The 13,259-nt window shown below is 43.2% G+C and overlaps 1 long non-coding RNA gene across 7 annotated transcripts in view; it reads right to left on the reverse strand.

The window, feature by feature from the left end:
- Window positions 1-13,259, reverse strand: part of LOC133506586 (uncharacterized) — a 117,850-nt gene that overhangs the window by 25,052 nt on the left and 79,539 nt on the right. For 6 of the 7 annotated variants that reach the window (XR_009796538.1, XR_009796536.1, XR_009796539.1 and 3 more), the window contains one exon: window positions 9,736-9,777. The exons of the other annotated variant lie outside the window; for it this stretch is intronic. This is a non-coding gene — a long non-coding RNA (uncharacterized LOC133506586). The remainder of the gene's footprint in view (window positions 1-9,735; window positions 9,778-13,259) is intronic. 7 annotated transcript variants of the gene reach the window in all.

A 13,259-nucleotide genomic window follows, 5' to 3' on the forward strand; every position in this document is an offset into this window, starting at 1 on the left:
GTTCACGACGGCGGCAGTCGTGTGCGACCCAACTGGCTAACGAGCACGTAAACAAATATTTTGGCGGACTGGCCAATCGGTCAAAACGTAGCGAAAGCTCTTCGCGCGGTCTGCTGAATCCATCAAGGACAAAATAACAGATAAACGCGGGCTGCGGATAAAGTTATGCGGCTGTCTGCGGAGTCTGTTGAATCTCTCCGAAAATCTTGAATGGAGGAAATTCAACAAGTTTATCTAGTATCTATTCCTATAATCATTGGTACGCCTCTGGGCAGAATCCACTCAATCGCAGGGCACGTATAGTCAAACGACCTTCCTCTGTCACAGTCACACCTAAGGATGATGAGAATTGTTGGCGAACATAACTTGCGTATTGAAGAAGAATATTCTAGTATGTGGAGAAAACGCAGCCAAGCATGGGGAGAACAGGCAAACTCCACAAAGGATCTAGATTCAAACCCGCAACCTTTGAAGTGTGAAGCAGACGTGCTAACCAGTCACCCACTTTGAATTCTGTTTCAGATACGTACAGCGGTACCCTGCGATAAGCAAGTTTTCTTTCGGCTTGTCCAGTTAAGGGGTCGCGCAGCAGATGAACGCTCATATTTGTTTGGCACAGTTTTTACGCCGGATGCCCTTCCTGCCGCAACTCCTCTTGGCGAGTGGAGAAATATGAACTCACGACCATGCACATTATGACAAACACTTGTATCTCAAATTTTCACCACTGAAAATGAAAGGAAATGCCATGAATCCAATCCAGCCTCCTTATGAAAAACAACAAAATACACCTAAAGATGAGAAAACTATTATTATAAAATTGCCGTATGTACATCTTAAATTGAATTACAAACTGTTGAATCTTTTTTGTCGCACTTTTTGGTCCACATCTTGGCCACCTGGAGCAATTCAAAGACAGACACATGAATATACTGAAGCGAAGGAACAGGTCTACTCTCTCCTTCCCAGTACGGGACTAATAGTAGTCGTTCGTTGCAGAAGCTAAAGAATATATGCCTGTGAGTATTGTTATATAATCAGCCGATATGTTCCACAATGGGGAAAACGACCCCCCACAGAGATGTTAATTATTATCTCCGTCCATCCATTTTTTTTAGCTGCTTATCCTCACGAGGGTCACAGGGAGTGGTGGATCACATCGCAAGACACATCGAGACAAATAGTCGCACTCACAATCACGCCTAGACGCAATTTAGAGTGTCCAATTATTGTTATATGTTTTTGGGACGTGGGAGGAAACCGGAGTGCCCGGAGAAAACCCACACAGGCACGGGGGAGAACATGCAAACTCCACACAGGCGGGTCCGGGATTGAACCCGACAACTCGTATCTCGGTGAACTTCAATCTAAAGCCACCACTGTAATTGTACTAAGAACTAAAAATGATTTCTCTTCTTTTGGCCCAATCTTTATATTCCATGTCCATACAGCAGTTCTACATTCACATAAATCAGCCAGTTGCAGTCATCAGATTGTAAATATGCATTATATATTTACATTAAAGTGTGATTTATTGCTTGAAAATAAGGATGTACATCCTTTCTGTGACTTTCCCCACTAACTCCAAGTGGAAACACGAAAAAAGTGAGACGTGAGATGAAAACAAAACCCCACAACAAATCATTTATTCCACAACACGATGCATATCAGTCCCTATAAGACCTCTCTCTCTCTCTCTCTCTCTCTCTCTCTCTCTCTCTAATTATGTCATCAACCTTTTATTATTTAACGCTACACGCCAACACATGCTCAATTTACACCCGGGAGAAAAAGATCCAAGTGTGTCCCTTTATTGGGCGGGGAGGGGGAGGACAGAAAATGTGCAATGTTGACATTTAGCAGCCTCTGGATTGCATACAAACAGAAAATTGGATTTTTATTTGTCAGAGATACAATCGGAACCGGCGGCACGGTGGTTTCAGTGGTGGATAGTGCTGGACTCACAGTTCTGAGCTCCCGGGTTCAATCCCCGGCCCCGCCTGTGTGGACTTTGCATGTTCTCCCCGTGCCTGGTGGGTTTCCTCCGACATCCCAAAAACATGCAACAATAATTGGACACTCTAAATTGCCCCTGGGTGTGATTGTGAGTGCGGCTGTTCGTCTCAATGTGCCCTGCGATTGGCTGCCGACCAGTTCAGGGCGTACCCCGCCTCCTGCCCCGTTGACACCTGGGATAGGCTCCAGCACTCCCCGCGACCCTTGTGAGGATAAGCGGCTAAGAAAACGGGTTGATGGACAATTTTGTCTTCAGTTAATGATAACGTACATGCAGACAAAGAATGCATTTTACGAAACAAAAATACTTGTAAGCGCTTTTAATAATAATAATAATAATTATAAGAAGAAGAATAGTAGTTCAGTCTAGAAATCTCTGCCATACATAATCACTCTTTTGTTTTTCTTTGTCCTTCTACTTTTACTATTTCGGGAGGATTTGCTATATTTGCCCCCCATCGTTTTCCTGTGAATCAGCCGGTTGACAGAATCTCATAAATGCGGCCTTTTGTCAACAATAACGAAGCGTCCGCACATCACACAGTTTGCATCCCGACAACAAGGTTTAAAATTTTCCTGCCTGCCACCAAACGAGCGGCGTCATCTTTCTCTTATTTTTGATACTTTGATGTCGGTTGATTAAACTTTTGAACTCTCTGCTCTAAATTGTTCTAAAAGCTGCTTAATCCCGCGGAGATGAAAGCTGGCCCCTTGAGAGTACTAAAATGTTGTTGTTTTTTTGGGACACAAAAAGTGAGAGCCGAAATGGCTGCAGGGAAAAAAAAAAAAAAAGGTAAAAAGGAAAGTAATCACAGTAAACAACTCTAATGGAGTCTGTGAATAAAAGTAATGAGACATAAATTAGCATAAAAGCCACAATTAAAATGTTTGGAAGGATTTGTCATTACGCATAATAAGCCTTAATGCAGACGGATGGACCTCCACCTAATGCGCGTGCGTGTGGGTTTTCATTTGACCAGCTGTCTACTTCAAAATAAAAGTGGAGCAAAGGTTCGAGGGAGGAATAAAAAAGGATGAGGGGAAGCGTGGAAGGAGAGACGAAAGAAAGGATGGAAGAAAGGGATAAGGAAAGGGAGCACAAAGGGAACGGGAAAATGAGGAAAAAGAAGAAATCCATGAAAAGGAGGAAGGAGGTGAAGGAAAAGAAGATATAAATTAGTGGCAATGAAGGGAGGAAGTGAAGGGAAAGAAAGAAAAGATGCGAGAAGTGATGGAAAAGAGGAAGGGCTGAAAAGGACGAGTGAGTGAAGATGACAGTGTTGTCTCTTGAGTGTACTTGTACTATTATTCCTGGCTGTATGTTGCGTAAAGGAAGAACAGCAAAATGACATGTGAAAAGTCTACACACCCCTGCTCCAAAGCCAGGTTTTTATGATAGAAAGGAAGAAAAAGAGACCAACATAAATGATTTCAAAACTTATTTTTCACTACTATTGTGGCTTGTAACCTGTACTGTAACACAACAGGAAAAAAAAAAGAGGCATTTTGGAGTTGCACAAGTGTGCACCCCCCTTCTTATAACTTGCCTGTGTTTACAATGTGTCACGGACCAACGGCGCAGGGCTGGACCCAAATGCAGGACTGCGAGATGAGGGCATGATGTTAGGCGTAGTTTTATACGAAGCTGAGGTCATACACGGTGTAAGCAGTTCGGGAAGGCAGAGGTACAGAAAGGCTAGGCTAAGCAGTATCCAAAGGACATGCGGTGAGGTCTGATGACGAGGAGACAAACTATGAAACATAAACCAAGACAGGACTAAACTGCAGTGGCACTCAAAACTACACTCTTCCCAGTGGGGGAGAATCCTACTGTCAGTGAATACAACACACTTTCAGGGCACAAACGAACTGGCAAATGACCAGTGACAAAAACGCCAACTTAAATGCCCGTCGAATGACAGTCCCAATGCCAAGAGCAGTGGCGTGGCCACGCCTCTCTTGGCAGCGGCCAAGTCTTGCTCGTGACACAACGAAACTCGTTAAATAGGAGTCAGCATACAACTGCCACCCTTTAAAGTGTCTCCAATTAACTCCGTATAAAGGTCAGCTATTGCAAACACCTGGCATTTGAACAATAGCGTGTACAATTCTTAAAGCCAGCGTACTGTATTGTCGGTAGTGTCGGCATACGCACACTTCACAATAATAGGGATGTCCATCCGGACACTTTTCTATTCTGCCCCACTGTGTAAACTCACTTGTCTGTCTGAGCTCCTTCCTGTTTGCGGCAGTAATGGACAGGCTGACAGACGAGGTTAGACTGGAATCCCCCCTTGGACCGTGATGTTCGCGGATGATATTGTGATCTGAAGTGAAAGCACGGAGCAGGCGGAGGAACAATTGGAAAGATGGAGGCACGCACTGGGAAGGAGAGGAATGAAGATGAGCCGAGGTAAAACAGAATATATGTGCGGGAATGAGGGGGGTGGAGGTGGAAGTGTGAAGAGATCGCGAGGGTGGACGACTTCAAATACTTGGGGTCAACGATACAGAGCAATGGGGGGTGTGGTAAGGAAGTGAAGAAACGGGTCCAAGCGGGGTGGAACAGTTGGCGGAAGGTGTCTGGTGTTCTATGTGACAGAAGAGTCTCCGCTGAGATATGAAGGGCAAAGTTTATAAAACAGTGGTGAGGCCGGACATGATGTACGAATTAGAGACGGTGGCGCCGAAGAGACGACAGGAAGCAGAACTGGAGGTGGCAGAAATGAAGATGTTGAGGTTCTCCCTCGGAGGGAGCAGGTTGGACAGGATTAGAAATGAGCTCGTTAGACGGACAGCTAAAGTTGGATGTTTTTGGAGGCAAGGTGAGAGAGAGCAGACTTCGATGGTTTGGACATGTTCAAAGGCGAGAAAGTGAGTATAATTAGTAGAAGGGTGCTGTGGATGGAGCCGCCAGGCAAAAGAGGGAGAGGAAGACCAAAGAGAAGGTTGATGGATGTTGTGAGGGAGGACACGAGGACTGTGGGTGCTAGAGAGGAAGATGCACCAGATAGGCTTAGATGGAAAATGATGACACGCTGTGGCGACCCCTCACGGGACAAGCCGAAAGGAAAAGAAGAAGAAGTCTAACTCACTTGCCAATATGACCAACGAGAAGAACAACAGAAGAAGAGAAAGAAAGAAGAATGAAGCGGCACTGAGCATTGATCAGCGCGGCTGCGCAAGATGAAAGACGTTCAGTCAGCAGCGATAGCAGCATTTAAATCAACTGCGGCGCACATCGTAATGCACGCGTCAGGACGAGAAATGTCTGCCTTACGAACTGTCCAACAACGCTGCAGTCATGCAATTCGGAATTATTAATGGAACAAGATATTGTACAAGATGAAGAAAATACATACGCGTTGCATGCTACATTTACTGATATGGACTATTGAAAGCTTTGAAATTAAAACTCATTTCCCACCACTATACAAATATGTCACGTCCAAGCTATTCACCATAATAAAAATCTGTGCAGTACTTTTGTTTGCTTTCCTCATCTTAACTTTTTACAGCAGAGGCAAATCTCTCTTTTTCATCTCCAAGGTAAAAAAAAAAAAAAAAAAAAAAAAGAGCGCGACAAGACCAGGCAAAGAAATTCAATTATTTGTTTGTGTAAAAGCTATCTCAGTGCGACACGAAGCTCTTTACACTGCGCTGCTTTTCATAGGCATTTTCCGCCCTCAAATTATTTATTTGATGAGATTCTTCCGACCTGGCGAGCGTGGCTGCTTTTGTGGATTAATTCGATTTGTTCGGCTGCATCCTGGCGAAGAGCAAATCAAATAGTGAAAGGGAGGCTTCACAAATGTGACGCGCTCAGGCGCCCGCTTTATGGACGCACAAAAGACTTGTGAGCTTGGAACAGGCGACATCACCGGCAGAATTTCCACTGGGAGGAAGCGGAAGCGCACGCCAACAGCCGCCGGATCCTCGTAGCGGCCACTGACGACGATAGCGGACATTTGTTTTTGCCGGACAGTGAATGACATCCTGCTCGCTGCTGTGCCAAAATTTGCAGCTTCTTCCAGCATTGCGTGATAAAACTGTTACGTAGTTAAAAAAAATAACTATCAAGACAATGTATGATATGCTGCTGCTTTCATGCCTTGCTAATTGCTAAACTCGGGGAAAAAAAAGGGTAAAGACAAACATTTACACAGGCCTGAAGAAAAAATGGCGACTGTCCTGGCATCATGTTGGCAAACATAAAGAGAAATGAAACAATCAAGATGGTGCATCATATGCTGCTTGCTTATCTCGTTGACTGCAAAACAAGACAAAAAAATAAAAATAACGAGCACAAATTGTTGGAAAAATATGTTAGCTCACCTTGCTTCAAACTAGAACAGCGGTCGGCAACCTTTGACACCGAAAGAGCCATTTGAACCCGGTTTCCACGGAAAAGAAAACACTGGGAGCCGCACATCTAAAATGAAGAAAAAAAAAAACTTCTACTACTTTACCGCAGCATGTTTCTCCATTGGCTTTGCCGGGCTTGAAAGTCGCTCAAAATAGACGGCGTTTCAGCGGGTATACCCGCTTCCGCAGTGTGACGTCTATTTTGAGCGACGAAAAAATAATATCAAATAATTTAATTAATATTTTAATATTTCAAGATCACAATCTTCAAATTTAGAACTAAAATAATATAAAAACTAACACAAATAAAACGCACTTCAATTAAATACAAAAAAAAAATTTTTAGTAATTTATTTTCCCAAGCCAATCAGAGCCGCATTATAAGGATGAAAGAGCCGCATGAGGCTCCGGAGCCGCGGGTTGCCGACTGCTGAACTAGAACATAGAAGAATTAATTTTTCTCATCAGGAAAGTGCATGATATGCTGCTGTTTTCTTGCCTTGCTAATTGCTAAACTTGGAAAAAATGGGTAAAGACAAATATTTACGAAGGCCTGAAGAAAAAATGGCGACTGTCCTGATATCATGTTGTCAAACTTGAACAGAAATGAAAAAAATCAAGATGGTCCATGAAATGCTGTTTGCTTGTCTTGTTGACTTCAAAACAAGACAAAAAAAAAAAAATAACGAGCAAAAATGGTTGGAAAAATATGTTAGCTCACCTTGCTTCAAACTAGAACATAGAAGAATTAATTTTTCTCATCAGGAAAGTGCATGATATGCTGCTGTTTTCTTGCCTTGCTAATTGCTAAACTTGGAAAAAATGGGTAAAGACAAATATTTACGAAGGCCTGAAGAAAAAATGCCGACTGTCCTGACATCATGTTGTCAAACTTGAACAGAAATGAAAAAAATCAAGATGGTCCATGAAATGCTGTTTGCTTGTCTCGTTGACTTCAAAACAAGACAAAAAAAAAAAAAAAAATAACGAGCACAAATTGTTGGACAAATATGTCAGCTCACCTTGCTTCATGTGATCAAACTGGAACATAGTAGAATTATTATTTTTTCTAAATCAAGAAAGTACGTGATATGCTGCCTTGCTAAACTCAAAAAGAAGAAGAAAGAAAAGTCGGTGGACAAACGGGGGACTGCATCGGTCGTGCCGTGATCGAACCGTGGATTAGCATCAGCTTGTTCAGTAAAGCAGTGCATGACATTCTACTGTGTTCAAATTATGGAATAAAAAAAAAAAACTTGATTCAAATGATACCCTCCTTGCTTGGTCGTGTATTCAAACTATGAATTGGAACAAAAAGTTTCTTGAGTAGTCTAGAAAGTACATGATACGTTGCCTTGTTGTACGGGCAAAAAGACGACTTTGAACCTGAAACTTGCAAAAATCTTTGGAGCAATACTGAGCTCCGCGATGCGACTTCGCGGTCTTACTTTTGAGACACTTTTTCCACGCAAAAAAATGGGCCACTTTGGCGCCGCGCGGAGATTTCTGGCCCGATTGTGTGCTGCTCCTCCGGCTGTTGTGCGGCGGTGATTGATTATTTGTCCTATCTTCAGACCGTCGCCGACAACATCAGCCCCGGAGAGCCCGCTGCCTGCTGACAAATGTGTTGTTCTTTTGCGTGTGCGACACAACACAGCCTCCATGTTTGTATTGTGCAGTCGACAGCCTCGCGCGGGACTCCACGAAGCCTCCCTGGAAGTCTTCTTTACTGCACGTCAACGCAAAACAAAACTGCTTTTGTTGGGATTGTGGGGGTGGGGGTAAGGTTGTATTTCAAGGCCCCCCCACCCCCACCCCCCCCACGTCCTGTGCGCGTCTTTTCATGTCACTTTGCAAGTTTGGATTTAAAGAACTACCTACGGGTACAACATGTTTTATTCACTTTTATACTGAAACAGCAGCTTGAATTGATGTTTTACTTCGATACGGACAACTGCATCAAGTAGGTCCGCGGTCATTATTTTGCATTATTTTATGCAAATGGTTGACAAAAAAAAAGAAATATTTTTCAGAAATTTTTTTTTTTTTTTGTGTTTTGTTGTGTTGTATTATACAAATATACACTTCATTTAAGGTTCATGGAAAGCCGTTTGAGCGTTTATTCATTATCCTTAATACGGATATTCGGTATTCTTAATAGTCACTTTAAGCTCCATGTACAAGTACACTCTGTACCATTACTAGTAAGACCCAATAGTACAAAAACTAGGGCAGACTATGAGAACGGACGGCTGTGTCTTACTAGTGTTTTCACTGCATTCTACAACTGTATGGCACGAACTAGAGGATGACTACAATACATTGCTTCTGAGGTTAAACTGCGCACTAGTTGCACAGTTGTCCACTAGTACCATTATTTCCGGCCGACGCGGTTTATGCGGCGACGTGGCTAATTTGTGCATTTTTTTTTTCTAACGGCCGCGAGGGGGCACTCCAGCGGAAAAGGTAAGAGTGAGACCGGTGGAATATATGTGCCGAGGAAGTGACTTTTACCGGCCCTGTTAGCGCTGTGCTAGCATTGCTGCTGTGTTACTGCCGTGTCTCACTGACATTTACCGGTAAGTTTTATTTTAACCGGCCCTGTTAGCGTTAGTACTAGTGTGGCGCTAGCTTTAGCACCAACGCTAAACTCTTTCTGTGTGACATCTTTCTTTGTAAATATCTCGTGTTTCAATGTGGGTTTCAATGTGGGCACTTGCGGCTTTTACACAGCTGCGGCGTGTACATACCAAATGGTATTTCCTTTACAAATGTGCAGTGAGGCTTGTAACCAGGTGCGCTATGTAGGCCGGGAATTACGATACACAGTTTTGCCCAACTAGTAACATTAGTTGCCATAACGGTATATTAAAGTTGTACTATTAGTAAGGACAAAAAAAGTACTGTAGTACATAGACCTGGAGCTGGATATCAAGGGTATTCAATAAATCACTGGTCTCAAACACAAGGCCCGGGGGGCCAGATCTAGCCCGCCGCATGATTTTTCGGAGGCAAATCATGTGTATCAATTTTTATAATTTTTGTTCAAATCTGGACCAAAATTTAAAACTGTCATATCATAAATGATAATGTTGAGATATTACAAGCATTTTTGTATTACCAAACAGCAATAGTTGTAAAACCCATTAGTTTCATGTGTAAATATGATGAGGCGGTTAATAATTTTTATGGTTTTACAGTTGTAACGGCCCTCTGAGGGAAACCCTGAGTACAATGTGGCCCGTGACAAAAATGAGTTTGACACCCCTTGAATAAATGCTCAAATGTTTTGCCAAACCGATGCACATTTGAGGATGCGCATGCCATCCATGAGCTTATGTGAGGGGAAAGTACCTGAACCAGAAGTTTTCCAGCAGGAGTTCATTCGCCGATTCCCTGAACAGAGACATCACAAGTCAGTCGTGAACATCTAACAGCATGTGAAAACTGCGCTGGTGATAATACACGCTACAACGATCCATTCTTTCTCAAATGTAAACTTTTTTTGCTACGCTATTCGTGCTAAGAACGTTCTCGTAATGATTCATCGCCAGTGGCAGGGTACAACCGTAAATCATAGTCTGGCCTGGCACGGTAATTGGCTCGATATTTGAAGAGCCGGCGCGCACAAACAATTTAAGAGCCAGATGTTATCGCCGTGCTCTCTTTGGTCATCAACATTAGCCGGCTAGTCATTAGCCAGCGCTTATTACCCACATAAAACCTCCTCAAACCTCGTAGCACTTAAGATGCTTCCCTGCTTTGTCGGGTACGTTTGTTTGGACGCCTCATTTCAACGCTATTCAAGAAAAATCGAGCAGTGACGACTATTATGTAGCAAGGTGCGTTGATTTCGTTGAAGACTAAATTTCCCTTTAAGGGGATGAAAGCACCCGTGTAAATTCACTGAATGGAAGGCTAAATTGTCTTCAATTATTACCAAAACACACGGACATGAAAGTGTTTTTGATGTTTACGAATACACGTTCGTTAGCTTAATTGAAGACTACAATGTCTTGGTTTCATAAAATATTCATATTAAATTATTAAAGTCTCGAAATTGTCTTTGTGAAAAAAAAAAATTGTAGGTTAAGTTGATTGAGACTTAATTGCCTTTAACATTACATTTTTATTCAAGCAGCATTTTCTTTTACTTTTTAGAGTACTTTAAATGCACTGTATTTTTTACTCGAGTATTTATGTGAAGGCTCAATACAGTACCTTTCTTCCGATCTGGTTACATGCCATTCGCTACGTTTTATGCCTTTGTCTCGGAGTCCTGCATTTGGGTCCTACCCCGCACCGATGGCATTTTTTTTTTTTTAATCCATGCTCAACACGTGCCCATTTATTTTTAGACCCCATATTTGATTTATGCATAGGGCGCCCGTTTGCGTCCATCCAACGTCCACACAAGGCAGTCACATGACCGCGCACAAGCCAATCAACATGATTGGATAAATGGAGAAAAAATATATATCGTCGCGTAAGTGTGTATACGAACAAACACGAAAAACAGACAACAGTGTTGTCATCCATACATCCATTTTCTGAGCTGCTTATCCTCACGAGGGTCACGGGAGTGCTGGAGCCTACCAAGCTCAACCGGTTGGCAGCCGATCGCAGGGCACACAGAAACCGACAACCATCTGCACTCACAATCACACCTCAGGGCAATTTAGAGCCTCTGATTAATGCATGTCATGCAGCACTTAATTAAATTATGACAGCCCATATTCGTATATTTCATCGCACTCCCGAGATGAGAAAACACCTTGCGGCTCCTTGCAGATGCTTCTGTTGGTGTGTTGGCAACGCGTACGGCGTCGTCGCGCCGTTCGATGGCGTCTCACAAATACTAACTCTGGTCAGCAAACAGCTTCTTTATGAAGTCATTTAAGCAAATCATATTTTCGGAGGGCCCAGTGCACGTGTTGTTAATATTTGAGCCATTAAAAATGGAAATGGTGGCAGGTTTGTGTTGATTTTCAGATATATATATTTTTTTTTTAATCTGACTTGATGTTCATCCTCTGACTTAAAAAAACAAACAAAACTCACAAGTTACTCTCTACTGTATTTTTTTTTCCAATGCACGCTTCTTTACTCTTACTCAAGTAAATATTCAGATGGCTACTTTTTACTTGAACTAACTGCAGCGCAATAATCGTCTACTCTAACCACCTCTGGAGTTGAGTAAATATTGTTCACGCAAGAGGATTTGCCTTCATTACCATAAGGCGATAACGTGAAACCTTTGCCTCTGTGATGTCTCGTGAACTAGCGCTGACCCATCCCATCTACTTCCTATTATGAAACAGCAAGTAATGCACATGAATATTCACACTGATGCTTTGTGCAAGATCCCCACAGATTACTGCCAGGATTAAAAGAGGCGATAGAAAACTTGATATAAAAAAAAAACAAATGATGGAAATTTACTAGGACGTGATAGCAGATGACTGAAAGTTGTTAGCTGACCATTAATGGTCCATCGATCATCCATCGGGAGTTGGTGGTGGACTGTCGGATGTTTCTGGCACTTACGGAGTTGCTAGTGGTCCACTAGCAGTTGAAGCAGAAAAATAAGAGTTGCTAGAAGACTACAAAAAGTGGCAAGCAGCCAACCAAAACTTGACACCATATTCATGTTATTCATGTGTGCCTTCCACCGGCTCTCCTTACACCCTCCCCTGGTCATGTTTTTTGTTTTTGTTGTTTTGCCGCGTCTGGGATCCACGTCTTAGGGGGAGGTTTCAGTCATGAGCGGGGCTGGAGCACTGCCAGGAGGGGCGTGGCCTGGTCACCGCCCTGGGCAGTGCCACCTCTGGCGCTCGTCACAGCTGTTGCGCATTCGGCATATTAATTGACCATGTATTTATGTCGGAGTTTACGTCACGGGCATTTGCCAGTTCATTGGGTTTGCACTGTTACCGTGTGCGGACACCACTTCTGCAATAAAACCCACTGGACATTATGGCTTTGCCTCAGAGTCCAGCATTTGGGGCCTCCCCCACACCGATCGCACGTGACAACTATCATTGCGGCCTTTTCTACATCCATTCTTTAGACGTCGCTGAACTTTGCTAATTTTATGCCAGACACCTAGTTGGGAGATCCTTTGGAAAATCTGTGGATTTGGGTCCCAATATATGGCTTTTATTGCAGCTTTTAGCAGACTTGTCGTTACAAGTGGTGCAGTGGAGTTGCTAATGGACCATTATGAGTTGATACTGAACCGCCTAGAGGACTACTAGGATTTGCTTGCAGACCAGCAAAGGTTGCTAGCATTATAAAGAAAATTAGAAAGTTGCTAGTGGGGCATCAGGAGTTGCTAACAGAACACCAGAGCTTGCTAGCATGCTAACAACAATTAGAAGTTGCTAGCACGGCACCAGATGTTGCTAGTGGGCTTATAGGTGTCATTAATGAAATTTCACGGCCTAGTTCAATGACACTAGTTGGCGACCTGGTGGGAACTTGAGTCTTAGCTGGTTGTCGAGCAGTCTACAAAATTCTGTGGAAGATAATGGAGACTAGCCAAGTTGAAATTCAAACGTTCGATTTCTTCTCCGAGACTTTTTCAAGTCTGGATTGTGGGGAGGCATCTTAGCTACTTTGTGGCGGCATCACAAATTGGTCTCTGTGAGACGTTGCCCTGATGAGAGCGCCAGCAGTATTTCGGTCTCTCGAGTCCCGTGTTTGAACAGTAGCAGCATTTATAATGATGGCTACGCCAGCGAGATAGGCCCTTTGAAATAGCTAGCGGGCCGTCGTAGTTTACTGGTGGACTATTAAGAGTTGCTAGCGGACTACCAGGAGTTGATACTAGATCGCGAGTTGCTAGTGGACAAGTCAGAGTCCAGCAGAACAGAGTT

This window comes from Syngnathoides biaculeatus, chromosome 9 (genome assembly GCF_019802595.1).
Source record: "Syngnathoides biaculeatus isolate LvHL_M chromosome 9, ASM1980259v1, whole genome shotgun sequence".
In the NCBI taxonomy this organism is placed as follows: Eukaryota; Metazoa; Chordata; class Actinopteri; order Syngnathiformes; family Syngnathidae; genus Syngnathoides; species Syngnathoides biaculeatus.